Raw genomic sequence first — 27287 nt, forward strand, 5'->3', positions numbered from 1 at the left:
TTTCTTGAATTTTCCTGTCCCTGATTAGATGATTTTGCACTATGGAATCACACAAGTACAGAATGATGGACAGAAGTTACCTTGTGGCATGTTTGAAATAAAAGGCATTTGAATTTCTGGATACAAAATGAAGGTTGCACACCTTCAACTTACGAAAACGATAGTTCAAACTGAAGGCCTAATTTAATAGTTGGGGTAACACATCAATGGAAAATTAGAATCCCAGCGCATAAAATTTCACCAGAGCGCTACAAAATATTTTTTTCAAATATTTATATTTTTTATTTTAAACATTTTAAAAAGGCCTCTGAGGTGACTCATTTCACAAAAGAGCACGTTTTTGTAAAGTTTTTGGCCGATGATGGTTCAGGTAAGCCACGAAACGTGCTCTTATGTGACACGTTTCGTGGCTTACCTGAATCTTCATCAGCCAAAAACTTTACATTTTTAAAGGCCTCTGGGGTGACTCGTTTCACATAAGAGCACGTTTCGTGTCTTACCTGAATCTTCATCGGCCAAAAACTTTACATTTTTAAAGGCCTCTGGGGTGAGCACGTTTCGTGTCTTACCTGAATCTTCATCAGCCAAAAACTTGAATTAAACTTTACAAACTACTAAGAAAATTAGCTTATACTTCACTCAGAAGCAGGACTGTTATGCCAAATAATTTTGCACCCTCAGTGATAGCGGGCAGTCTATCCTCGAGAAGCCAAGGCCTGTAATGGTGACTCTCTCTAAGCTTTGCTGCTAGAGGAAGATTCACTAGAGCTCACAAAGAAACACTCTCTGAATTAGGAATTTTACTGGAGAAAGTCCTGATGAATTCTGTTCTGGCGTAGGGGTGACTAACTTCTCTTGTTGCTGGAGAGAACAAGGGGGCTGCGTGACAAAGAAGCTTCTTGCTATATTGGGAATGAAACTTCAGGTCCTTACTGTCAGAATGGGAGCTTAATTATAGCACTGCAGTCGCATTCTCCTTTTGAAAAGGATATTTTCCTGTGAGGTTTATTTTTCAAGTGGAATCCTTGCTGCTATTTTTGGTAGCGTTTGCCTTTGTTGCGGAATGAGTGGATGAGTTTTAGCATGGTTTAAGGAGGATTCCTTCAAAGGCAATGATGACGGTGCATGCTTTTTCTATCTAGTTTTGTATTTTTTTTTTTTTTTTTGCTTTTTTTTTTTACTGATCTGCTCCTACTTTAAAGAACAAGGACAGTGGGCATGAACTGATTATCATTAATTTAACTTTGGCATTTGTGTTCTACTTATCTCCTGAAACAAATGTCCTTAAACTTTCACCATAAAATCATCACAAATAAAACAATATTATAGAAAAACTAGTAAATCTGGCCCGTTTCTGACACAAATGAAACGGGCGCTAGCAAGGTTGTCCTCGGAGTGTGTATGTTTGAGAAAGTGTGTGTGAGACTGACTGAGTGAGAGAGAGAGAGAGAGAGAGAGAGAGTGAATGTACGAATGTGTGTGTGTGTGACAGAGAGAGAGTGAGACTGGGTGTGAGTGTGTATGTGAGAGAGAGAGTGTGTGTGTGAGAATGAGAGTGTGTGCCATGGGCCCCCCTCCCTCCCTCTGAGTTACAGGGTCGTCGTCCCCCCCCAATAAACATTATTATAGAAAAACAAGACCCTTCATAAGAAATGAGCTATAACACTTTTCAAACAACCCAAGCTTTCAAACCTTGACAAAAAGACACACAAGAAGATATCTGTCGTAAGCTCAAAGGCAAATCATTCCAAAACATGGGTGCCAAACCCCCTAATCGTTCCCCCCATGTATATTTTAAATTAAATAATTTCCACCAAATTCTATATATCGTGTGTTAATTTCTGTGTGGAAATCAAAGCATATTCTATAACAATGCACGTAGCTTAGTTAACTAGCTAATTAACAGTAATTGACATTAAGATTTACGCCCACAACTCGCTAAGCGTATTCTGTAACGTGGTGCGCCTAAATTCTACGTCTAATAGTTGAAAAGGGGGCGGGGTATGGGCATTTCTAAAATCTATGAACATTATTATAGAATACACACGCTCTGTACCTAAGTCACCGGGATTTACGCCAAGTAAAACATGGCCTAAATCGACGTGACCAAATTTGGTCACGTGGAGAGGCACTCAGTGTAAGCCTATTCGATAAAATGTAGGCGTCCTTTAGAGAGTGCGACTAGATGTCTTTTTGTACCGCGTGGATTTTTCTGGCGCCATATATATAATCAAGCCCTTTGTGGGGAGGCGCACAAAATCCTAAGTTTCTATTATTCTATAAAATGTAAATTTCAATCCGGAATATTCCATTGCGCCCAGTCACACACACATCCTGGTGCTTTTACATGTAAAATCTTAAAGCAGTACTTTGCAACCCAGTCTTCGGAGCACACACAGCCAGTCAGATTTTCAAGATATCAACACTGAATATGCATGAGACAGGTTTACATGCCACTTAGCCACTGTATTCTGTGCACTTAATGCGTAGATAGTAATAGTTCTAATAACTCACATTACAGTAGTCCAGCTGAGCAAGTGTCACCATTTGAACCACCTAACAAAGTAACATAGTAGATGACGACAGAGAAAGACCTGTCTGGTCCATCCAGTCTGCCCAACAAGATAAACTCATATGTGCTATTTTTTGTGTATACCTGACCTTGATTTGTATCTGCCATTTTCAGGGCACAGACCGTAGAAGTCTGCCCAGCACTAGCCCCGCCTCCCAACCACTAGCCCTGCTTCCCACCATCAGCTCTGCCACCCAGTCTCCGCTAAGCTTCTGAGGATCCATTCCTTCTGAACAGGATTCCTTTATGTTTATCCCACGCATTTTTTAATTCCGTTACCGTTTTCATCTCCACCACCTCCCGTGGGAGGGCATTCCAAGTATCCACCACTCTCTCCATGAAAAAATACTTCCTGACATTTTTCTTGAGTCTGCCCCCCCTTCAATCTCATTTCATGTCCTCTAGTTCTACCGCCTTCCCATCTCCGGAAAAGGTTTGTTTGCAGATTAATACCTTTCAAATATTTGAATGTCTGTATCATATCATCCCTGTTTCTCCTTTTCTCCAGGGTATACATGTTCAGGTCAGCAAGTCTCTCCTCATACGTCTTGTAACGCAAATCCCATACCATTTTTGTAGCTTTTCTTTGCACTGCTTCAATTCGTTTAACATCCTTAGCAAGATACGGCCTCCAAATCTGAACACAATACTCAAGGTGGGGCCTCACCAACGTCTTATACAGGGGCATCAACACCTCCTTTCTTCTGCTGGTCACACCTCTCTCTATACAGCCTAGCAACCTTCTGGCTTCGGCCACTGCCTTGTCACACTGTTTGTCGCCTTCAGATCCTCAGATACTATCACCCCAAGATCCCTCTCTCTGTCCGTACATATCAGACTCTCACAGCCTAACACATACGTCTCCCGTGGATTTCTTCTCCCTAAGTGCATCACTTTGCATTTCTTCACATTGAATTTTAATTGCCAGACCTTAGACCATTCTTCTAGCTTCCGCAGATCCTTTTTCATGTTTTCCACTCCCTCCCAGGTGTCCACTCTGTTACAAATCTTAGTATCGTCCGCAAAAAGGCAAACTTTACCTTCTAACCCTTTAGCAATGTCACTCACAAATATATTGAACAGAATCAGCCCCAGCACCGATCCCTGAGGCACTCCACTACTCACCTTTCCCTCATCCGAGCGAATTCCATTAACCACCACCCTCTGGCATCTGTCCGTCAACCAGTTCCTAATCCAGTTAACCACTTCAGGTCCTATCTTCAGCCTGTCCAGTTTATTTAAGAGCCTCCTGTGGGGAACCGTGTCAAAAGCTTTGCTGAAATCTAAGAGGACTTTTTTTTTTTTTGTTACATTTGTACCCCACGCTTTCCCACTCATGGCAGGCTCTATGTGGCAGGCAATGGAGGGTTAAGCGACTTGCCCAGAGTCACAAGGAGCTGCCTGTGCCGGGAATCGAACTCAGTTCCTTAGGACCAAAGTCCACCACCCTAACCACTAGGCCACTCCTCCACTTCTAGGCTACTCCACGTCTATAGCACATCCCTGATTAAATTCTCCTGTCACCCAGTCAAAGAATTCAATGAGATTCGTTTGGCACGATTTCCCTTTGGTAAAACCCTGTTGTCTCTGATATTGCAACTTATTGGCTTCCAGGAAATTCATTATCCTTTCCTTCAGCATCGCTTCCATTACTTTTCCAATAACCGAAGTGAGGCTTACCGGCCTATAGTTTCCAACTTCTTCCCTATCGTCATGTTTGTGAAGAGGGACCACATCCGCTGTTCTCCAATCCCACAGAACCTCGCCTGTCTCCAAAGATTTATTAAACAAATCTTTACGAGGACCCGCCAGAACCTCTCTGAGTTCCCTCAGTATCCTGGGGTGGATCCCTTATGGTCCCATGACTTTGTCCACCTTTAGATTTTCAAGTTGTTCATACACACTGTCTTCCGTGAACGGTGCTATATCCACTCCATTCTCATATGTACTTTTGCCAGTCAATCGTAGTCCTTCTCCAGGATTTTCTTCTGTGAAAACAGAACAAAAGTATCTGTTTAGCAAATTTGCTTTTTCTTCATCATTATCTACATAGCGGTTCGCAGCATCTTTCAGTCTTAGTCTTCCTCCTTTCACTAATATACCTGAAGAAATTTTTGTCACCCCTCCTTACATTTCTAGCCATTTGTTCTTCCGCTTGCGCTTTTGCCAGACATATCTCTCTCTTGTCTTCTTTCAGTTTCATCCGGTATTCCTCTCTGTGTTCCTCTTCTTGAGTTTTTCTGTATTTCAGGAATGCCAACTCTTTAGCCTTTATTTTCTCAGCCACTTGCTTGGAGAACCATATCGGTTTCCTTTTTCTCATGCTTTTATTTACTCTCCTTACATAAATGTTTGTGGCCATATTTATAGCTTCTTTCAGCTTGGACCACTGTCCTTCCACTTCTCGTATTTCCTCCCAGCCCATCAGCTCCTTCCTCAGGAATTCCCCCATTTTACTAAAGTTAGCATGCTTGAAATCCAGGACTTCGAGTTTTGAGTGGCCGCCCTCCAGCTGTCATATCAAACTAAACTGTTTGATGGTCACTGCTGCCCAGGTGGGCACCCACTTGGACATTTGACACACTATCCCCATTTGTGAGCAGCAGATCCAGTGTCGCTCCCTCCCTCGTGGGTTCCGTCACCATTTGTCTGAGCAGAGCACTTTGAAAAGCATCCACGATCTACTACTACTACTATTTAACATTTCTAGAGCGCTACAAAGTGTACGCAGCGCTGTACAAACTTCTTTCCGATTCCGCAGATGGAACCTTCCAATCTCCATCTGGCAGATTGAAATCTCCCAGGAATAGCACCTCTCTCTTCTTTCCCAAATTTTGAATAGCTGTCATCAGATCTTTATCTAGTTCCTCCAATTGTGTCGGAGGTCTGTAGACAACACCCACGAGGAAAGAGGTTCTATCATCTCTTTTTAAGGTGATCCATATCGCTTCTTCCTTTCCCCAGGTCCCTGTCATTTCAGTCGCTGCGATATCATTTCTCACATACAGAGCTACTCCTCCACCTTTACGACCATCTCTATCCTTCCTAAATAGATTATAGCCTGGTATGTTTGCATCCTATTCATGGGAACCATTGAGCCATGTCTCCGTGATTGCAACAACGTCTAAGTCTGCCTCCAACATCAGGGCTTGAAGGTCATGAACTTTATTGCTTAGACTGTGCGAGCATTTGTGGTCATCGCTTTCCATCTACATTTCAGTGGAATTTTGATCTTCTGTTTAGTTTCTTGTTTGGTCTCACTTCCTGCTGTGTTGGTAAGAAGTGATTTACTAAGATTGTTGTTTTCATTGCTTTCTTTTCTACTGACACATCTTGTCTTTAGCTTTAGCTGGGGGTGACCACTTGAAGTGAACTGCCTCCATATGCCACCCCCGCCTTCTAGTTTAAATACCTAGAAATATATTGTCTGAATTTCTCCCCAATGATTTTTTTTTCCTGCTACAGTGAGATGCAGCCCATCGCTACAGTATAGTCTTTTGTTTTTCCATGTATTGCCCCATCCTCCTATGTACCTAAATCCTTCTTGGTGACACCAGGCTTTGAGCCAGCTATTGAAATTCTCAGTACTTTGCAATCTTTTCTCTCCCTTTCCAAAGGTAGGTAGTACTTCGGAAAAGCTATTTTTTGTATCAAAGGTTTTAACCCCTCTCCCAGCTCCTGAAAAGCTCTCTGTTGCCAGTGTTGTATAATAACTAAGGGGTTTAGTGTGCGCTAAAATTAAGCACGTGCTAAAAGCTAGAGATGCCCGTATATTCCTATGGAAGTTTCTAGTATTTAGCACTCAATAAAAACGCTGGCACGCCTTTGTAAAGGACCTACTCAGTAAATGTAACTAGTTACTTTTACTTGTAAAGAAGTACAGGAAAAATGTGTTACCTTTACTTTTACCAAAGTAAAATTTTACCAATTCTTACTACTTTTATCTCGTACTTCTGGTGCTTGCAGTTAAAAGTAAAAATGGCAGAGAGAACTAAATGATGATACCTCAGTAAACCAAGTGAAACAGCAAAAACCTGGAACAGGATTTTTCAATTCCAGACCTCGTCACACAAACCTTAAATTTTGGTGTTCAGGGAATACAGCCTTTGAGAACAGTAGAGTTGTTATGCTTGTTGAACTGATTACTAGTCTCCTGCCAAACCGAGCAAGGATGATTTTGGTCACTTTGAAGCAGAGATGAAGCTGAAGCTGGTTGCAATTCTTGGGGAACAGACATATGTCTCTATTACAACAGACTGCTGGACATCCCATGGAAAATTTTACATTGGTGTGACAGTCCACTGGATTGAATTGTAGAGTAATAAAATTGTTGGAATAAAAATGTTAACAGTAGTTGCATTCATTGTAGTGATGGTACTTCTTATTTTTATTCAAAAAGTATTATATTAGGCAGTAACTTTTTAACTTTTACTTAAGTAAATGTTTCAATTTGTTCTTCACTGTACTTTTACTTAAGTATTAAAATATACATTTATTTTCACTTTTACTTAAGTACTTTGACCTAGTACTTTGAACAACACTGCCTGTTGTAACTGGTCCACCACAAAAAAAAAAATATATATCTGCTGAATTAATCTCGGTTGCCATATACTGTGCCACTGAAAGATCAGTTTAGGAGGTGAGAACTTTTGTGCAGAAAAGAGGAATGGGATATTAAGGTGGCCAAACAGGTAGAAAAGGTGACAGTGGAAGCTAGAAATATGCTTGGGTGTACAGGGAGAGGAATGGCCAATAGGAAAAAGGAAGTGATGCCCCTGTATAAGACCCGGGCGAGACCTCATTTAGAATATTATGTACAATTCTGGAGACCGCACCTTCAAAAAGACATAAACAGGATGGAGTCGGTTCAGAGGGTGGCTACTAAAATGGTCAGTGGTCTTTGTCATAAAGTGTATAGGGACAGACTTAAAGATCTCAATATGTATACTTTGGAAGAAAGGCGGGAGAGAGGAGATATCAACGACCATCTATCATTCAGGAAAATGTTGAAGACCCACCTCTTCAAAAAAGCTTACCTGAATGATTGTAATTAAATTTTCAAACCAGCTATTTGATCCTGATGACTGTTACCCATTTAGACTATATTTCCCAATCTTTTTTTTTTTTTTATTTGTACCCCACGCTTTCCCACTCATGGCAGGCTCAATGCGGCTTAGGTACTTATTTGTACCTGGGGCAATGGATGGTTAAGTGACTTACCCAGAGTCACAAGGAGCTGCCTGTGCCTGCAGTGGGAATCAAACCCAGTTCCCCAGTCCATCACTCTAACCACTAGGCCACTCCGCCACTCCTTATGCACCTCCCTATCTTTCCTTACCAACTCTTTAGCACTAGTAATCTGTGTGACTTGGTAGGGAATGTTAATTTCTGGAGCCTTAGTCGGCATCAGAGGATTGCTTTGTTCATTTTTGGGAGAAGGAGCGACTATGAGGAATGGGGCAATTGGATCCCTTCCTGTAGCGTCTATTCCTAATGAACAGGCTCTATAAGTAATAGATGTTACACCTCTAAAAGTGATGGCCAACTGGTTGCATTTAGTCATCTGACAGAATTTGTCCGTATCTTCATAATCAAAATACTGTTCTTAAGGGAAGGTATCGCTTGACCTGAATAAGGAATCCACAAACCTGTATACCACCAAACCTCTGACCAACTTCCACAGGTGGAAAAGGGACACAGATAAACGTCAAAGGCAGCATAATATCTTTGATAAGGCAATTTGCCACATCTAGTGTAGGAACATACATCAAGAGTCACAGTAATTGTCTCATTGGTAGGGGCCAGTACCACCTTGAAAGGAATCAAATGATCAGGTCCTATTATTTGTGGTATGGAAGGTACCAAAATGATAGTCAGGTAATACAACAGGAAGAAAAAAATTGCCATGGCTGAGCCAGGTTGAGGCATTTTGTCAGTAGGAGGGTAAATATTATCTGAAAGGTGTTGAGTCAAGGTAAAGTGAGTGGTAGTTGACGAATGGTGAATATTACAAGTAAAAGGATTAATCCTAATGTTTCGGCAATGACAGAAGTCACAAAGAGAACTATTCCCATATAAAATAGGTGTGGGTAAAGCATCAGGTATTGGTATATGCAGGGAAGATTCTGATGGCTCCTGCAGGGGAAAGAGTGTATACTTCTAATGGTCTTTCTCCAACCTCTCTGAAAAATAACCAAGGTCTCCAACCGGTACTAAGTAGGTCGTAGGTGACTAGCCAAAAATCCACTACTTCACAGGTGTCAGGCCTGACCAAAGGTATGTCTGTCTGTTCTATTCTCAAGCCTACACTTCCTCCGAATAGAGAAAGTATGTCAACTGTATGTCGGCCGGGGCCAATGGTCAATGGATCGAGCAATGGCTCACACAGTGTCTGGAATCTGGTTAGTGGGTCCCAATTGGGGTTATCTTCTGGTGCTGGATCCCAAAGAGTCCACCTCACACTATCTTCTGAGTCTGAGTCTGACTCCCAAGGGGGGTCAGGGTTTTCAAATTCCCAAGGGGGAGATGAAGACTGAAAGGAGAATGGAGTGTCCGGTGGGGAAACCTGAATACTATCTGCTTTGTTTTCCTCGGACATGTACCTCAACAACTAAACAACCGTGTAACCTGGGTGAAGGCGTACAGCAGCAAAGGACCCTCTACCGTCAGAGGAAACACAATATTTCTCAAGGGGTCTGTTCCCAATTTTCCTTACAAAGAGCCAAGGCAACCAACCAGTACAATAAAGCTTGTAGGTAATTATCCAGAATAGGACTTCCTCTCCTGTCTCAGGTCTAACCAAGGGCCATTCGTTTCGTTCTACATTAACGGTTCCTGAACACCTAGCACAGGGAAAATATCTTGTATAATCCTGTCGGGGGCCTGTGCTTGAAGTTTCTAGTAAAGGTTGACACTGGAGATGATACCTATCTGTAGGATCCCAAAGGGAATTGTTGTCCGGTGCCAGATCCAAAAGGAAAAGATGTCAGATTCGGAGCTTGTCTGACTCATATGGGGAAGAAGGACTTGTTAGGTTATGTAATGCAGATAATATTGAAACTTTTGGTGAAAGTAAAGAAACCAATTAGGGCAAAGATTATTGAGAGGCCTAAGGCAACGAATGGAGAGGATGAGTTCAGTCACAATGTCCCAAGGAGTTAGTTGGGGGGGGGAGGAGCCTTACTGGATTGACCATTAATGTCACTCAATCTGTATGGGTGGAATTAGGTGAAAGGATATCAGCTTCACTTGTATTGCTTGGAGGAGTGGGGAGTTGTACAGCTGGGGATAAGGGGATTGTAGGTTCAGTCTTGATGGTGGTCAAGGTAAGGTTCATGAGAGGATTATGGTCAGTGTCAGGCACAATAGGAGGCTTAGGATGGGTAAGTAGAGGCTTGCAACAAGGTAAGGTTTTCAGGAGATGGGATAACAGTAGCTGACCTACTACCAATATAGGGAGGGTTAGTAGGAAACAAAGTACGATTGTCAATGGGAGAAGAAACTATTCGTAGAATTTTCAACTGGCAATGAGAAATTACCCGCTGGAAATTCAGTCTCGGTGTGGTTCCCTGTTGACCAGGTGGGATTGTCGGGTAAGGTGGTAGTGAACCCTGTGAAATTATGGGGAGGTGTTGTTTCTGGTGAGCTGCTCTTCCCTATTGGTGTGGAATGTGCACCAGACCTTGTGGAAGTTGCAAGGGTATGGATAACCGTGAAGTTTCTTATGACAATAGAGTTTTTCAACCCGATAAGGTAAAATTATCAGCCGAAAAGGTACTGACAGTGTGATCACCAACCGTGGGGGTGTTTGCTTTAGTTGGGGCAACACCAAACACTGCAATTAAAATCAATGCTATACCCAAACACAAAACAGCAAGGCACACAAGTCCAATGATACTCAGCCGAGCAGTCGGAAAGCAAAAGAAAATGGAGTACTCCTGCACCAAGGTATACTCCTGGGTGTCAGAACTTTCTGTGTCTGCGTCCTCAGATGACTCGTCAGACCACTGAGTTAGGGTTTCAGACTGCCTTTCAGTTGGGGTCGGTAAAGAGTTACAACAGGTCAACTTGATACAGTTCAGCTTGACTGGGGTCAGGTTCTTTGATGTTAGCAAGGGCTGACAGGTCAGCAACAGTAGGTTCTCGTTGGAGGACAGCAGGTGGTGGTGCTATGCTGGTGACCTCTCGAGAGGGGATTTCTTCACTTCCTACTCCTTCCATTTCCCTCTAACTTTCCTTACCATCCTTACTACTCCTTAACCTTCCCTATCTCTCTCTTCCATTGTTACCCTTCTTTGTTTGCACTTATATCAAACCATACAACTATTCGTTTACTACAATGTAATTATTCTCCAAACTCTGTAATTGTTATTTACTATGTAAGCTGCATTGAGCTGCAATATGTGGGAAAGCGCGGGGTACAAATGGTAAAAATAATAATAATAATAATAATAGAGGCATGTAAATACCCGTGGGACAAATGCACAGGAGGCTAGTCTTTTTCAACTGAAAGGAAGCTCTGAAACAAGGGGAGCATAGGATGAAGGTGAAAGAGGATAGATCGAAATAAACCTGAGGAAATACTTCTTCATGGAAAGGTGGTGAATTAATGGAATGACCCTTCGTGGAAGTGGTGGAGAAGACAACTGTATCTGAATTCAAGACATCTTGGGACAAGTACATAGGATCTCTAAGGGAGTGATAGGGAGAGTAGATGGCAGGCATGGGCAGACTGGATAGGTCATCTGATCTTTACTCTATCTACATTTTTCTCTGTTTCTGTGAATTATTATAATTCCCAACACCCCAGATTGAAGTACCATATAGAAATCTTAACACTCGCTTACACAGGCTCAACTGCCAGCAAACCATTCCCACCCCCAGCCCAAAGTAATTTAGTTTTATCTGGGTTTACCTTCAGCTTATGGCGAATCCTCCAGTGCTCTACCCTAGAAAAACACAACTTCAAAAACTCACTGAATAGAATAACCAGCAAGATGTTATTTTCATATGAATAGTGAATAGTGAAAAATCATCAAATTGTTCAACATGTTCCCTACCATACTCATGAGAGACTCCTGAGAAAATTAAAAGTCATGGGATAGGAGGCAAGATTCTGTGTGGATTAGGAATTGGCTATTAGACAGAAATAGAGGGTAGGTTTAAATGGACATTTTTCACAGTGGAGGAGGGTGAATAGTAGAGTGTTGCAGGCTGAAAGAGAATATGAAGAAAAACTTGCTTCAAAGACAAAAATTAATAATAAAAACTTTTTCAGGTACATCAGAAGCAGAAAGCATGTGAGGGAATCCGTGGTACTGTTAGATCATGAAGGAGCCAAAGGGCACTCAGGGAGGACAAGGCCATAGCGAGAGATTAAATATTCTTTGCTTCAGTCTTTATGAAGGAAGATGCACCAGAAATGGTTTTCAAGGGTGATGATGAGAAGGAACTGAAGATGTACTGAGCAAATCAATAAATTAAAGAATGCTAATCACCAGGACAGATGGTATACACCCTGGGGTGCTGAACGAACTCAAACATGAAATTGCCCATCTGTTCTTAGTGATCTGTAACCTGTTGTTTAAAATCGTCCTTAGTACTTAAAGATTGGGGGGTGGCCAATGTAACACCAATTTTAAAAAAAGGTTTCAGTGGTGATCTGGGAAAATTATAGACCAATAAGCCTGACCAGTACCAGGCAAAATAAGCAGAAACATTATAAAATTATGGCACATATACACAAACCAGGTTTAATGGGATAGCGTTCAGCTGGGTTCAGCCAAGAGAAGTCTTGCCTTACCAATTTGTTTCATTTCTTTGAAGGTGTGAATAAACATGTGGATAAAGGTGAACTGGTTATGTGGAGGGGCATAATCGAAGGGATGCCCAAGTTTTGCTTGAGGACGTCCTTGCAAAAGTCCCGACGGCAGGGGCAGGGAAAACCCGTATTATCGAAACAAGATGGACGTCTATCTTTTGTTTCGATAATATGGTCGGGATGCCCAAAATCCTGAAATTTAGGTCGTCCTAGAGATGGTCATCCCTAGACTGGTTGTTTCTGATTTTCAGCGATAATGGAAATCAAGGATGCTCATCTCAGAAGTGACCAAGTTACAAACCCTTTGGTCGTGGGAGGAGCCAGCATTCGTAGTGCACGGTCCGCCCTGACATGCCAGGACACCAACCGGGCACCCTAGGGGGCACTCAGTGGACTTCATAAATTGCTCCCAGGTACATAGCTCCCTTACCTTGTGTGCTGAGCCCCCCAAACTCCCCCAAACCCCCTCTACCCAGCACTGTGCACCACTACCATAGCCCTTATGGTGAAGGGGGACCACTAGATGTGGGTTACAGTGGGTTTCTGGTGGGTTTTGGAGGGCTCACATTACCTGGTCACCCAACGTATAATTAAACTCTGGAATTTCGTTGCCGGAGAAAGTGGTGAAGGCAGTTAGCTTAGCAGAGTTTAAAAGGGGGTTGGACGGTTTCCTAAAGGACAAGTCCATAAACCGCTACTAAATGGACTTGGGAAAAATCCACAATTCCAGGAATAACATATATAGAATGTTTGTACGTTTGGGAAGTTTGCCAGGTGCCCTGGCCTGGATTGGCGCTGTCGTGGACAGGATGCTGGGCTCGATGGACCCTTGGTCTTTCTCCCAAGTATGGCATTACTTATGTACTTATGTACCACCACAAGTGTAACAGGTAGGGGGGATGGGCCTGGGTCCGGCCTCCTGCGTGCACTGCACCACTAAAAACTGCTCCAGGGACCTGCATACTGCTGTGAATGGACCTGAGTATGACATTTGAGGCTGGCACCAAAATATTTTGATTTTTATTGAGGGTGGGAGGGGGTTAGTGACCACTGGGGCAGTAAGGGGAGGTCATCCCCGATTCTCTCCGGTGGTCATCTGGTCAGTTTGGGCACCTTTTGTGCCTTGGTCATAAGAAAAACAGGACCAGGTAAAGTCGTCCAACTGCTCGTCAAGGACGCCCTTTTTTTTCCATTATGGGTCGAGGACACCTATGTGGTTAGGCACGCCCAAGTCCCGCCTTGCTACGCCTCTGACACGCCCCCGTGAACTTTGGTCGTCCCCGTGACGGAAGGCAGTTGTGGACGCCCAAATCGGCTTTTCAATTATACCGATTTGGGCGACCCTGTGAGGACGCCCATCTTCCGATTTGTGTCAAAAGATGGGCGTCCTCTTTCGAAAATGAGCCTGATAGTGTACCTAGATTTTATTATGGGATAGGATGCAATGTCCTTTTCTGGATTAGGAATTGGTTATTGGACAGAAAGCAGAGGGTAGGTTAAATGTCCATTTTTCTCAATGAAGGAGGGTGAATAGTGGAGTGCCTCAGGGATCTGTACTGGGATTGATGCTATGTAATATATTTATAAGTGATCTGGAAATCGGAATGACGTGAGGTGATTAAATGCTTCTTTCATAATGCCATGCTAGCGACTGCTGCACAGCAAATGAGAGAAAGTCCATAGGAACTGAATGGGCTTCCTCTCATTTACCACCCAGGAATTGCTAACACAGCTTTGTAAAAGAAGCCCTATATTTACAGATGACACAAAACTATTAAAAGTTGTCCAAACAGAGGTTAGTCCGGTAAAAAAAGGTATTTTCTTTTCTCTGTTTTGATTTTATTTCTTTTTATTACCTTTAAAAAAGTGGACTAACACAGCTATCACACCACCTTACTCAGGAAGACCTTAGGAAACTGGAAGACTGAGTATCCAAATGGCAGATGAAATTTAATATGGACAAATACAAAGTGATGTACATTGGGAAGAATAATCCAAATCATAGTTACCTGATGCTGGGGTCCACCTTAGGAGTCCAGCATCCAAGAAAAAGATCTAGGTGTCACTGTAGACAATACACTTAAATCTTTTGCTGAGTATGTGATGGTAGCCAAAAAAGCAAACAAGATGCTAGGAATTATTAGGAAAGGGATGGTAACTAAGACCAAGAATATTATAATGCCTCTGTATTGTGTTCAGTTCTGGTCTCCGTATCTCAAAAAAGATAGAGTGGAATTAGAAAAGTTCAAAGAAGAGCAACCAAAATGATAAAGGGGATGGAACTCTCCCATATGAGGAAAAGCTAAAGAGGTTATACTTGTAAAATAGATGGCTGAGGGAGATATGATTAAGGTCTACAAAATCCTGAGTAGTGTAGAATATGCACATCACTGCCAAGCTTTCTCTTCTATTGTGAGCAAGTGCAAGGTGATGCATGTGGGAAAAAAAGAACCCGAATTATAGCTACGTCATGCAAGGTTCCACATTAAGAGTTACGAACCAAGAAAGGGATCTGGGTGTCGTCGTCGATAATACACTGAAACCTTCTGCTCAGTGTGCTGCTGCGGCTCGGAAAGCGAATAGAATGTTGGGTATTATTAGGAAAGGTATGGAAAACAGGTGTGAGGATGTTGTAATACCGTTGTATCGCTCCATGGTGCCACCGCACCTTGAGTATTGTGTTCATTCTGGTCGCCGCATCTCAAGAAAGATATAGTAGAATTGGAAAAGGTGCAGCGAAGGGCGACTAAAATGATAGCAGGGATGGGACGACTTCCCTATGAAGAAAGACTAAGGAGGCTAGGGCTTTTCAGCTTGGAGAACAGACGGCTGAGGGAAGACATGATAGAGGTATATAGAATAATGAGTGGAGTGGAACAGGTGGAAGTGAAGTGTCTGTTCACGCTTTCCAAAAAATACTAGGACTAGGGGGCATGCGATGAAACTACAGTGTAGTAAATTTAAAACAAATCGGAGAAAATTTTCTTCACCCAACGCATAATTAAACTCTGGAATTCGTTGCCAGAGAACGTGTGAAGGCGGTTAGCTTGGCAGAGTTTAAAAAGGAGTTAGACGGTTTCCTAAAGGACAAGTCCATAAACCACTACTAAATGGACTTGGGAAAAATCCACAATTCCAGGAATAACATATATAGAATGTTTGTACGTTTGGGAAGCTCACCAGGTGCCCTTGGCCTGGATTGGCCGCTGTCGTGGACAGGATGCTGGGCTCGATGGACCCTTGGTCTTTTCCAGTGTGACATTACTTATGTACTTATGTAAAAGTGAATAGATGTTTTACTCTTTCAAAAAGTACAGATAGATACACTCAATGAAGTCACATGGAAATATTTTTTCACTCATTGGGAATGAGACTTGATATACCTCCTTTCTGTGGCTTTTGTAACTATATTCAAAGCGGTTTACATACTATATACAGGTACTTATTTGTTTGTACCTGGGCAATGAAAGGTTAAGAAAAAAAACTGTTTATAGTGGAGTCCATTGGCCCCTCTGATAACTACCTAGTCTTAGGGAAGGGCTATAATATATGGGAATTCCTTCTCTGATATATTTCTACTTACCATAGGAAATATACCATTTGGACCTGTGGGGCAAATAGGGTTTTTGCCTCCTTACACCCACCCCAAGATACAGTGGACAGAGAAAGCAGAGAAGACAAAGACTATGTTCCTTTGAAGGGGAAAGTCTTTTATTACTTACCAATTTAGGTAACAACAAAGTAATCAGTAAGTAACAAATAACTATTTGTTATGAGAGGAAGAGAGACCACTGTCTGTAAATACACCTTTGATACAATAAAGATATTAAAAAAAAAAAGAGTAACTCAGTTGATCATCTCAGCCTCTGTCTAAATACCACACAGCAGCCACTTATATACTCTTTTGTACAATGCATTGGTCATCAATTCCCTCCCAAAAATCATGCAGTTTGCAATTTCAGCTAATTTCTGTGTTACATCAGCTAATTTCTGTCTTACTGTATTGTTTACATAAAATGGAAAAACACTATCTAAATGTTATGGAATACAGAACATAATATCTAAATGTTTATGAAAAACAGAAGTCCAACGTTTCTTTCACAGTATCAGGCCCGCTAGGAAAACCTGAATTTGTGAGCCCTTGGACCCCTGCCGAGGAGCGGCAGTGGCAGGCAAAACCACCCCAAACCAGAGACAAGGCAGAACCCTGACGGGCTGGTAGAAACAGGACTGGAACCGCCGGACTGGAGCTGCAACTGAGGCAAGCAAGCTGGGACAGGCAGAGCAGGAACAGCTAGACTTCACCTACGCTTGACCACCGTTCCCCAGGGGTTGAGCCCCTGGGTGCAGGCGGCCTGCAGGACTTACAGGACACAGTGGTTGGAAACAAGCTAGGCCGAACAGGAACTGAGGGTCAAAGGGAAAGGAACAAACATGGGAGGCAAGGCCGGTAACTGGGCTAGAACTCACAGACAAACATACAACACTAGATGGAAAGTGGACAGGCAAAAGACAAGGTCTGAAAGGCTGCAAGCAGCCACTGAGAAGGGTACAAAGATAGGTAACAGCAAGGACTAAGAGCTGCCAAGCAGCCACTAGGGAAAAACACTGACAGACAAAAGAACAAGAACAGAAAGCTGCCCAGCAGCCACTAGGAAGGGAACTAGAAATAAATGCTAACAGCTAACCTACACACAGACTAACCAAGGACCAGACAAGAAATACAAACAAGAACAAGACTAGGAAACAAGCAATAAACTACCTAAAGACTAGACTAGAACCAGACAAGGATTTCAGACAATAAACAGACTAGGCAGAAGTACAACAGAGGCACACCAACATACCCAGAGACCTTAGGAGATGCAAAGGCCCTGAATAGAAGAACACCAGTTCCTTATCAAGACCCTGACTGATGATGTCACAACTACAGGGCACAGGCAGAAAGCATACTGAAGCACAGAGAGGCTTAACATACACAGGTGCAGTATAGTGGAGTAATTAGAGCCATGCTGGAAGCAGCCAGCACACAGAGACGGAGACAGAGCTAACTCAGGAAGAACAGACAGAAGCCAGCTCAGAAGCTGACCGCTGGAAATAAGGTGAGTCTGAGAGGGGTCACAACCACAATCGTGACACACAGAAGATTGCAATCGCCACTTTGCTACAGGAATCTTTCCAAGACCCAGAACTTTATCATTGTTTTGTCTAATATCCTCTACACATCTTCTCTCTCAAACTGTTTACATATTCTTGCCCTTGTCTGAGTCAGTCAACTCTGTCAGGGAGGGGAAGAGTGCTCCTTGCTGAATCAGCATGACCTTGTATTCACAGCATTCGCAGCTCTCAGCAAAATACAGAAACCTAACTCATAATCCTAACCTCTAAGAATCTTTTATATACCCAATGTACCTGAATGTAACTCACATTGAGCTACTACTGAAAAAAGGTGTGAGCAAAATCCAACTAACTAATTAACCTACTAACTAAATAAATATACTACTGCCACTCCATCACCCTTTTTACCCACCCACTGCAGGTAGCAAATTGCTTAACGCAGAGGAAAGACCATACTTAACTATAATTGTGTCCTGCCCTCCACCCAGCTCCACCCCTTCACTTCCACCAATGAGAAGAGATGGTGGGCTGGGAGCAGTTTTTTTCACTCCTTCATATCTGTGCCCTGTGCATCCACACCAAGGTTGCCAGGTGGGCAGTTTTCCCGCCCAGTTGGGAAACTTTTGTCCGCTGCGGGTCGCGTTTTTGGGCTATTTTGTGGTTTTTTGTGCTGGTTTTTTTGCGTTTTTTTCAGGCCGTGGGGCGGGGCTAATGATATTTTGGGCTGGATTTGATTACGTTTGGGCGGGGTTGATGACGGAGGAGGCGGGGTTGATGACGGTGGAGTTGGGGTTGATGACGGCGGGGGCGGGGGTGTGAACTTTTTGGGCGGGTTTGGGGACCGGGTAATTGGCAACACTGATCCACACTGCTCACAGCAACTAGTACAGCGTTGCTCACTGTCCCCTGGAGCAGTTCAGCCCAAAATTGCAAATTGCACCGTGCAACCTCCAGAGGCGTAGCGAGACTCGGTATTTTGGATGGGCCCTTTCCACGCGCACGTGCCCCCTCTCCCCCCCCCAACCACACCATACCAGAAATATCTTCCCAGAGTGGAGGGAATGGCCTTGTGGTTAGAGCACCAGTCTTGCAATCCAGAGTTGGCCTGTTTCAAATCTCACTGCTGCCCTTGTGATCTTGGGCAGTCACTTAACCTTCCATTGCCTCAGGTACTACTACTTACTACTTAACATTTCTAGGTACAAACTTTGTGAGCCCTCCTGGGACAGAGAAATATCTAGAGCACCTGAATGTAACTTACCTTGAGCTACTACTGAAAAAGGTGTGAGCAAAAATCTAAATAAATAAATAAATAGAACAGAGAGTTTTTTTCCACCTACCCCACATCTTCTCCTCTCCTCCGCTGCGTCCCTGCATCTGTGCTCCTGTCTCTGAACTCTGTCCCTCCCTGGTGTCGGTACAGGCATCCTTGGCACCTGCAGCGACTCATTCTCGCTGCTTGTGCCGGCCCTGAAGGCTTCCATCTGCTTTGTCCCACCCTCGCTGACGCCATTGCCTGTTTTCTGTCTGGCGGAACGCATCAGATGGAAGCCTGAAGGGCTGGCGCAAGCAGTGAGAATGAATCATTGCAGGTACTGACGATGCCTGTACCAACACTGAGGAGGGATGGGGTTCAGAGACCGGAGCGCAGATGCCAGGACGCCGTGGGGGGGGGGGGGGGGGGGGGGGGAAGAGAGCAGTGTGGCACTGCAGCTGGGTGGGCCTGAGCCAAGAATGGGTGGGCCTGAGCCAAGAATGGGTGGGCCTGCTGTGGCCACTCATAGCTACGCCACTGGCAACTTTTCTGCAATGCCTCCTGCTCTCAAATTTTAGGGCCCAGAGTGGCTCTTTGAATGGCTGACAGGGCAGGGATTCTCAACCCGTTCCTAGGGAGTGTGACACACCCAGCCAGTCAGGTTTTCAGGATACCCACAATGAATATGCATGAGATAGATTTGCATACAATGGAGCTAGAGCAAGCAAATATGTCTCATGCTTATACATTGCAGAAATCTTGAAATCCAGACTGGCTTGGTGTGTCCCGAGGACTGGGTTAAGAACCTCTGTTTTAGAGGGACAGCATGGCAAAGTGACAGCCAGAGTTCATGACATTGTTATGTTTGCAGGCTGGTCTTCTCTTCCTGGGGAGAGAACAGACTCTGTGGAAGCTCAGCCAGTAAAACCATGCAATTAAAATGGCTCCCCCACCCCCACCCGAAGGCTTAACCAGGAGGCAGGCTAGGTGGTTGCCTAGGGTGGCAGCCTCTAGACGGTTGCAGAAAGCCACGCATATGGAAGCAGCAACGCATAGTATTACCAGTATGTTTTTTCCAGCAAAAAGGTGCTGGTACCTCAAATACTAGGCCACCCTTCAGAGGTGGGGTGATCATTGAGGGACCCACCCTACAATAGCAATCAGTCACAGAATCTATGACAAGACAGAATTGGTGTGTAGAGCCTGGGATCTTTTATTAAACTCGGGGTCCATGGGTCAATTTTAGCAGACAATGGAAAAGGTGCCGGTACTGAGTACCCCTAAGTACCCCCCTCAAAAAAAAAACAACCTGACTATTACCCTCAGAGAATGTGGACAATAGCTTTTTGAAATTGCCTTAATTAGATAGCTATAAAATGTAAAAGCATTATGTCCAGTTATACATTTTTAAAGGATTATTCTAGGAGAGGTATTGATTAGTATTGAGTTTAATTATCATCATTGAGAGGGAAGGGGCGCAAGGCTGAACATTGCCTAGGTGCCTAATACCTTGCACCGACCCTGGTCTCCCCCATATAAAGATCATACAGTAAATACAACAGAGAATCTCCCTTCCCACCTGCCTCCCCCCAACCCCCCCTTTGTGTTACTGTGCAGCCGCAGGTGGAGTATTAACACAAAGAATGTGTTTGCTCCACAAGCTGACATCTTCAAACTATGAACTGCACTGACTGAAGACTTCATGTACAGAGAGAGAGAGAGAGAGAGAGAGAGATTTCTGTAGCAGACTTTTCCAAAAAGCAGAGGTGTTAAAACACTCCTGCTTTGTCAATAGTCGTTACTTTATTGTGTGTCCCCGGTGGGAGGGGTCAACTGGCAGGGTGTTCGCCCCTCCACCACCTCGTGCTGCTGGCTGGCTGTACCGCTTTCTCAGTCTTAGCTAACACAGGCCAGGGGGAGAAGAAGCCATCCTGAGCTCATCTCCTAAGCCAGAAGAAATTTGTTGTTTTTTTTTAAAAACAGGATCTGAGCCATAACAAGAAACAGGATCTAGTGTGTGGCTGAAGCCGTGAGCTGCTGCCAGTCAGGAGAAGTGATACATTATGCATACAACTACTGCAGCTATCCCTGTGCAAAAGGATCAGAAGGTGGGTTTTAGTATGTGGCACAGATGTAGAGTGGCAGGGTTAGCCTGAAGGTGTCTGAAATGCCTGTCCTCATCATGGGGCTGCAAACAGGTCTGGGTTTCAGGGAAACTTAAAAAAAAGTTGTGAATATTTCAGGAGCTGTCTAGGTCTCTTCACCTTAATCTAGAGATTTCTTACTGGAGTGGTTCTCAAAACAGAGGGGGAGGAGGAGGGGTGGGGCACTCAAACAGAGGGGGGAAGGGAGGCACGGGCTACATCCTGGGAAGAGGGGGGGAGGCAGTGCATGAGATGCTTGGCTTAACAACAACTTTAATTGCAGAACGTTGCTGCAAAAGTGGAATATTGAAAACAAAAGTGAAAAAGCTAAAGGTTTTTTTTTTGAGCAGGGGAGAGCTAAAAGTATTAAAGGCAGGACTTACAAAGTTTGCAGTACCACTGCCTTCGTGTATTTTAGTAGGCAGTCATGACACCTCACTCGACCAACCCCCACGGTTCAAACTTGTTTTTCTTGAGACAGTGTGAAATCGTTCCTGCAAATCTTGAATCTGAAAAGTGACCTGATATCGGGGAGTTTGACTCATGGTCCAGGGTCTAGTACTTACTCAGTTTAGGGCCCAATTCTTTAAGAATTTCTCCCCATTCTGCATCCTAAGAGAAGAAAAACAAAGAGAAATTGAGTTTGTAAAGTCCATTGGACTCAGCCTTCTGTAGCATTCCTGCATCCTTTGCTAGTAGGTTATTTCCTCGTGGCTACCCAGGAACTGTGAAACTATATGACAGACCAGGGGTGGACAACCACGGTCTTCAAGGGCCACAACCCAGTCAGGTTTCAAGATTTCCACAATGAATCAGTGGCGTAGGGTTGGCTGGCGGGGGTCCCCACCCCTTGCCAGCTGAAGACTTGCCCAGCTCTCTCTTCCCCTCACGTCGGGCACGCTCCTTTTAGTGAAATTCAGTTTCACTAAAAGGAGCGTGCCTGACGTGAGGGGAAGAAAGAGCAGGGCAGGCAATGCGGTGGCGCCAGAGACCAGCACTAGAAGAAAGCCTTCAGCTGGAGGAAGTTGGGGACCCCCGCCAGCTAAGGTATTTGCAGCGGCGGCGCCGAGAGGGGGGCAGGGGGACAAAATTCTGTGGGCCCGGGCCTCCAAGGGGGGCCCGGTGCTGCTGTCCTTCCACCTTTCCCCCTACATCCACCACCGGACCAGGCCCCCCTGAATTCAAATCACAGCGCCTCACTTCGACCCTCGCTCTGTGTGAAAGAAGCGCAGCAGCGGCAGTCTGCAGATCGCCTCCCTTCGGGCCTTCCATCCCTGTGTCCCGCCCTCATCTGATGTATCTTGCGCAAGGGCGGGACACAGGGAGGGAGGGCCCGAAGGGAGGCGATCTGCAGACTGCCGCTGCTGCGCTTCTTTCACACGGAGCGAGGTCGAAGTGAGGCGCTATGATTTGAATTAAGGGGGGTCCGGCCTGGAGGGGGGCTGGCAACGACAGACGACCTCGGGGGGGGGGGGGCCGAGTCTCTCGGCGGCCTTGGACGTGGATTGGGGACCAAAATGTGCCCCCCCCCCCACACTTTGGGCTCTGGCCTCTCCTACCTCAAGGTCTGGCTATTCCCCTGCAGTGAATATGCATGAGATTGATTTGCATGTACTGCTTCCATTGTAAGGAAATAGATCTCTGCATATTCATTGTGGAAATCTTGAAACCTGACTGAACTGTGGGCCCATCGAGGACTGTGGTTGCCCACTCCTGTGTCGTCAGATGGTCGTTCTGTGGGGTTCCCCCCCCCCAGGCTAATTCAACATTTGGAGATTACTACTACTACTATTTAGCATTTCTATAGCGCTACAAGGTATACGCAGCGCTGCACAAACATAGAAGAAAGACAGTCCCTGCTCAAAGAGCTTACAGTCTAATAGACCAAAAAAATAAATAAGTAAGCAAATCAAATCAATTAATGTGAACGGGAAGGAAGAGAGGAGGGTAGGTGGAGGCGAGTGGTTACAAGTGGTTACGAGTCAAAAGCAATGTTAAAGAGGTGGGCTTTCAGTCTAGAATTTAAAGGTGGCCAAGGATGGGGCAAGACGTAGGGGCTCAGGAAGTTTATTCCAGGCGTAGGGTGCAGCGAGACAGAAGGCGCGAAGTCTGGAGTTGGCAGTAGTGGAGAAGGGACAGATAAGAGGATTTATCCATGGAGCGGAGGTGCACGGGAAGGAGTGTAGGGAAGGACGAGTGTGGAGAGATACTGGGGAGCAGCAGAGTGAGTACATTTATAGGTTAGTAGAAGAAGTTTGAACAGGATGCGAAAACGATAGGGAGCCAGTGAAGCGACTTGAGGAGAGGGGTAGTATGAGTAAAGCGACCCTGGCGGAAGACGAGACGGGCAGCAGAGTTTTGAACCGACTGGAGAGGGGAGATTACTCTTGGATTGACAACCTAGGAAATTAAACATTGAGAGGAAAGGGCTGAGGGGTAGCCAGTGTCAGATGTCAGGTTCCTAAACATTGTACTTGGATGAGGTAGGAGGAGTTGATTCTTAGGGAAACATGCCATGATGATGCCACTGTGCCTTAGCCCAGTGGTTCCCCAACCTGGTCCTGGAGGCACCCCAGCCAGTTATATCCACAATGAATATACATTCTTTCTCTACTTTACCACCCTAAAAAAGTAACTCTGCAGACTTCACTTACCTAGGAACCAAATGGTGGAACTCCTTACCACCCAAAATAAGAAATATACAGGAATATACTAGATTCCGCAAAATCCTAATTCAAACAAACCCTCACAAAAAACCCCAAACATATCTCAAACAATTAGTTATTACCTGATTTGTTTTGTTACATTTGTACCCCACACTTTCCCACTAATGGCAGGCTCAATGTGGTGGGCAATGGAGGGTTAGGTGACTTGCCCAGAGTCACAAGGAGCTGCCTGTGCAGGGAATCGAACTCAGTTCCTTAGTTCCCCAGGATCAAAGTCCACCACCCTAACCACTCCTCCACTGGTTCTTACTCTATTTACCGTTAACTTTCTCTTTGCTTCATGTACAATTTTTCATTCCCTAAGAAAATCAGGAGTTCATCCACTCGTGGGAGGGGGTCAAAACCAGGACTGCTCAACCTGTTTAAATGACTTGGAGTGAGGTGACAATTATATCACACCTTGCCAAGCCTCCACTTAAATTAGAAGGTATTTTTTTTTCTTGTGAAGCACCCATTAATATAATCAGTGTTTTTCAGTCCTCTTTTGAAAACACACCCATCCGGTCGAGTTTTCAGGGTTGCCATGCTGAATATGCATGAGAGAGATTTGCATACTTTGGGTCTATAAGGTGTGCAAAGCACACTCATTGTGCACATCCTGGAAACCAAACTAGTTAGGCGTGCCTGCAGGACAGGGTAGGGAAACGTCAGTTGATATATGTTATTACTCTTACCTACTATCCCATGTATGTTAACAAAAGACAGTGGGAATTGTAGTCATGGTTAAAGTCTCAGAAATTTACCACAAGGCTTTTCTACTGATTGACACTAGGCCAATGGTTCCCAAACCACTCCTCCAGGGGCTCCCGAATCGGTCAAGCTGTCAGGATATCCACAACGAATATTCATGAGAGATTTGCATGCACTGCCTCCACTGCATACAGATCTCTCTCATGAATATTCACTGTGGATATCCGGAAAACCTGAATGCCTAGGAAGCCCCCAGGACAGGTTTGTGAAAGCTGGAAATATATATATAGCCAGCCATGGAAAGAAATATTTTTTTTCACTTTGCAGGAGCGGTGCTCACTTTTCCACCTGTTTTTATTTTCTTGTAATTTTTCCTATAAGTGCAGCTCTGATTAAAGCCGGCCAGGTGTTTTATGATTTAATGATAGATGATGTGACAGAGCACTTTCACAGCCGGTGGAAAACCTTGTTTTTAATTTGTTCCTTCAAAATCACAGAACGCAAAAATGTACATTCTTACGTGTGAGGAAAGCAGTTTTCAGTAGTCTTTGGTGAGAAATAAAAACCACCTCCTTCCTGTCGGTCTCCTGTATGGGGACAGCTGGAGGCCTGGCTTCTGTGGAATCTCTTAAGCCCAGTGGGAATGAGAATTGCTGCGATCTTCCCTTTGGGCCACAACATGGAGAGTAATGGTCTTCAGCTGTTGTCCTTTTATCTTAACGAGCACGTATCACATTTTGTGTCTCTTATTTCCATCAGTCTTTTTCAAGACCTAATTGTTGTTTCAATGTCCTGAGATATGTATTTCTTGACTTCGAAGGTCGTCACATTGGAGACCAGTTACTGAGACTCCTGAGGCAGGCCTGTGGCCGAAACACAGTACTGTGTCGAATTCCTGCCAAATAAACTTAATTTGAGTAATCGAAGTTCTCTTCGTTCATCTCTGGATTTTCTGGTCTATTTCCCACTCCTTGTGTTGTTGGTTTGCTCTACGTGAGATCTCAGCGTTCTCCATCTAGGCGGATTTTCAGTGGTCACTAGCATTTGATATGAAAGGATGTGTTTATGACTAGAAATTTGCCATAGGAAGTAGAATTGTTCAGCCATATGAGCGATCATAAGTACATAAGAACATAAGCGTTGCTATACTGGTACAGACCAAAGGTCCATCACGCCAGCATCCTGTTTCCAACAGTGGCCAATCCAGGTTACAAATACCTGGCAAGATCCTAAAAAAGTAGAAAACATTTTATGCTGCTTATCCCAGAAATAGTGCATTTTCCCCAAGTCCAATTTAATAATGGTCTGTGGACTTTTCCTTTAGGAAGCAGGCCATACCTTTTTTAAACTCTGCTAAGCTAACTGCCTTTACCACGTTCTCTGGCAACGAATTCCGGAGTTTAATTACATGTTATTTTAAATTTACAACTTTGTACCTTCATTGCATGCTCCTAGTCCTAGTATTTTGGAAAGCGTAAACAGATGCTTCACGTCTGATCTACTCCACTATTTTTTTGTAGACCTATATCATATTGTTACATCTGGGAAAGTGAGCCCTTGTGCCCCGGCTGAGCATGGCGAAGATGGAGCAGCACCACGCTCGGTCAGGCAGCCAGACAACCCGTAGCTTCACCTGGGAAGCGATCGCCGTTCCCCGAGAGTTGAGACCCCAGGTGCAGGCGGCCACCAGGACTTCCGGAACCAGCAGGGTGAAGGCCACCAACCAGACGGGCGGGAAAGCTGACACAGTCCAGGAACCAGGGAGGCAGCAACACAGCAGAGTAGTCAGGAGTCAGTCCAAAGTCTGGGCAGGCAGCAATACAGCAGTAGTCAGAAAACAATCCAAGGGTGAGAACACAGGATCATAAGCTAACCAGCAGTAGAACACAGACGGGCCGCAACCTCTACAGCAATAGAAGCCGAAGCATGGAAGGACTGGTAGCAGGGCTTTAAATAGTGCAGGAATTAGGCTTAAACATGTGCAGCTGTTCCAAGATGGCTGCCTCCACCAGAGGAGATGTCTTACACCCAATATGGGCTTCCTTCCTGAAGCTGCCCAAATCCAAGATGGCTGCCACAACCTAAGACGCCCATCTCCAAGATGGCTGCCCTCTCCTGGAGATGCCCAAATCCAAGATGGCTTTGCCACAACTAATCCCAAGATGGCTGCCCTCTCCTGGAGATGCCCAAATCCAGATGGCTGCCGCATCCTCGAATGTATACCTGCGCAGAAGGGGTGTAACCTGGGGAGTGTAACAGAGTGTAAACACATATCTCCCTCAGTCCTTTTCTCAAAGCTGAAAAGCCCTAGCCGCTTTAGCCTTTCCTCATAGGGAAGTCGTCCCATCCCTTTATCATTTTCGTCACCCTTCTCTGCACCTTTCTAATTCCACTTTATCTTTTTTGAGATGCGGCGACCAGAATTGAACACAATATTCGAGGTGCAGTCGCACCACGGAGCAATACAAAGGCATTATAACATCCTCATTTTTTTCCATCCTTTCCCAATAATACCTAACATTCTATTTGTTTCTTAGCAGCAAGCAGCAATTGAGCAGAAAGTTTCAACGATCATCAACGGACACCTAGATCCCTTTCTTGGTCCGTGACTCCTAATGTGGAACTTGCATGACGTAGCTATAATTCGGGTTCCTCTTTCCCAAATGCACTTCAAAGAATTCAAAGAGAACTTAAAACGTTAAATGTTGTTACTGCCTACAGCTGGGGAGATACCTGAATATCTATCACCAAATGTTCACTATAAGAAACATGGTACTGCATCTGCTCCATCACATCCCTGTTACTTTCTACAATGTCTAGGCATTGAATTACTACACTGTATTATGTCTTCTGTTTTACTATGAATGTTCCTCTTGTAATCCGCTTAGAACGATGGACAATGCAGATATATGTCCTATATAATAATTCTCACCTCCAACGTTCTGACTTGCTTGCCTGGGACTGT

The 27287-nt window shown here is 44.4% G+C and overlaps 1 protein-coding gene across 1 annotated transcript in view; it reads left to right on the plus strand.

Moving 5' to 3' along the window:
* MAML3 (mastermind like transcriptional coactivator 3) overlaps positions 1-27287 on the plus strand; it is a 978339-nt gene that overhangs the window by 594371 nt on the left and 356681 nt on the right. The gene's annotated exons all lie outside the window — the stretch shown is intronic.

The sequence above is a fragment of the Microcaecilia unicolor genome, chromosome 2 (assembly GCF_901765095.1).
Source record: "Microcaecilia unicolor chromosome 2, aMicUni1.1, whole genome shotgun sequence".
NCBI lineage: Eukaryota > Metazoa > Chordata > Amphibia > Gymnophiona > Siphonopidae > Microcaecilia > Microcaecilia unicolor.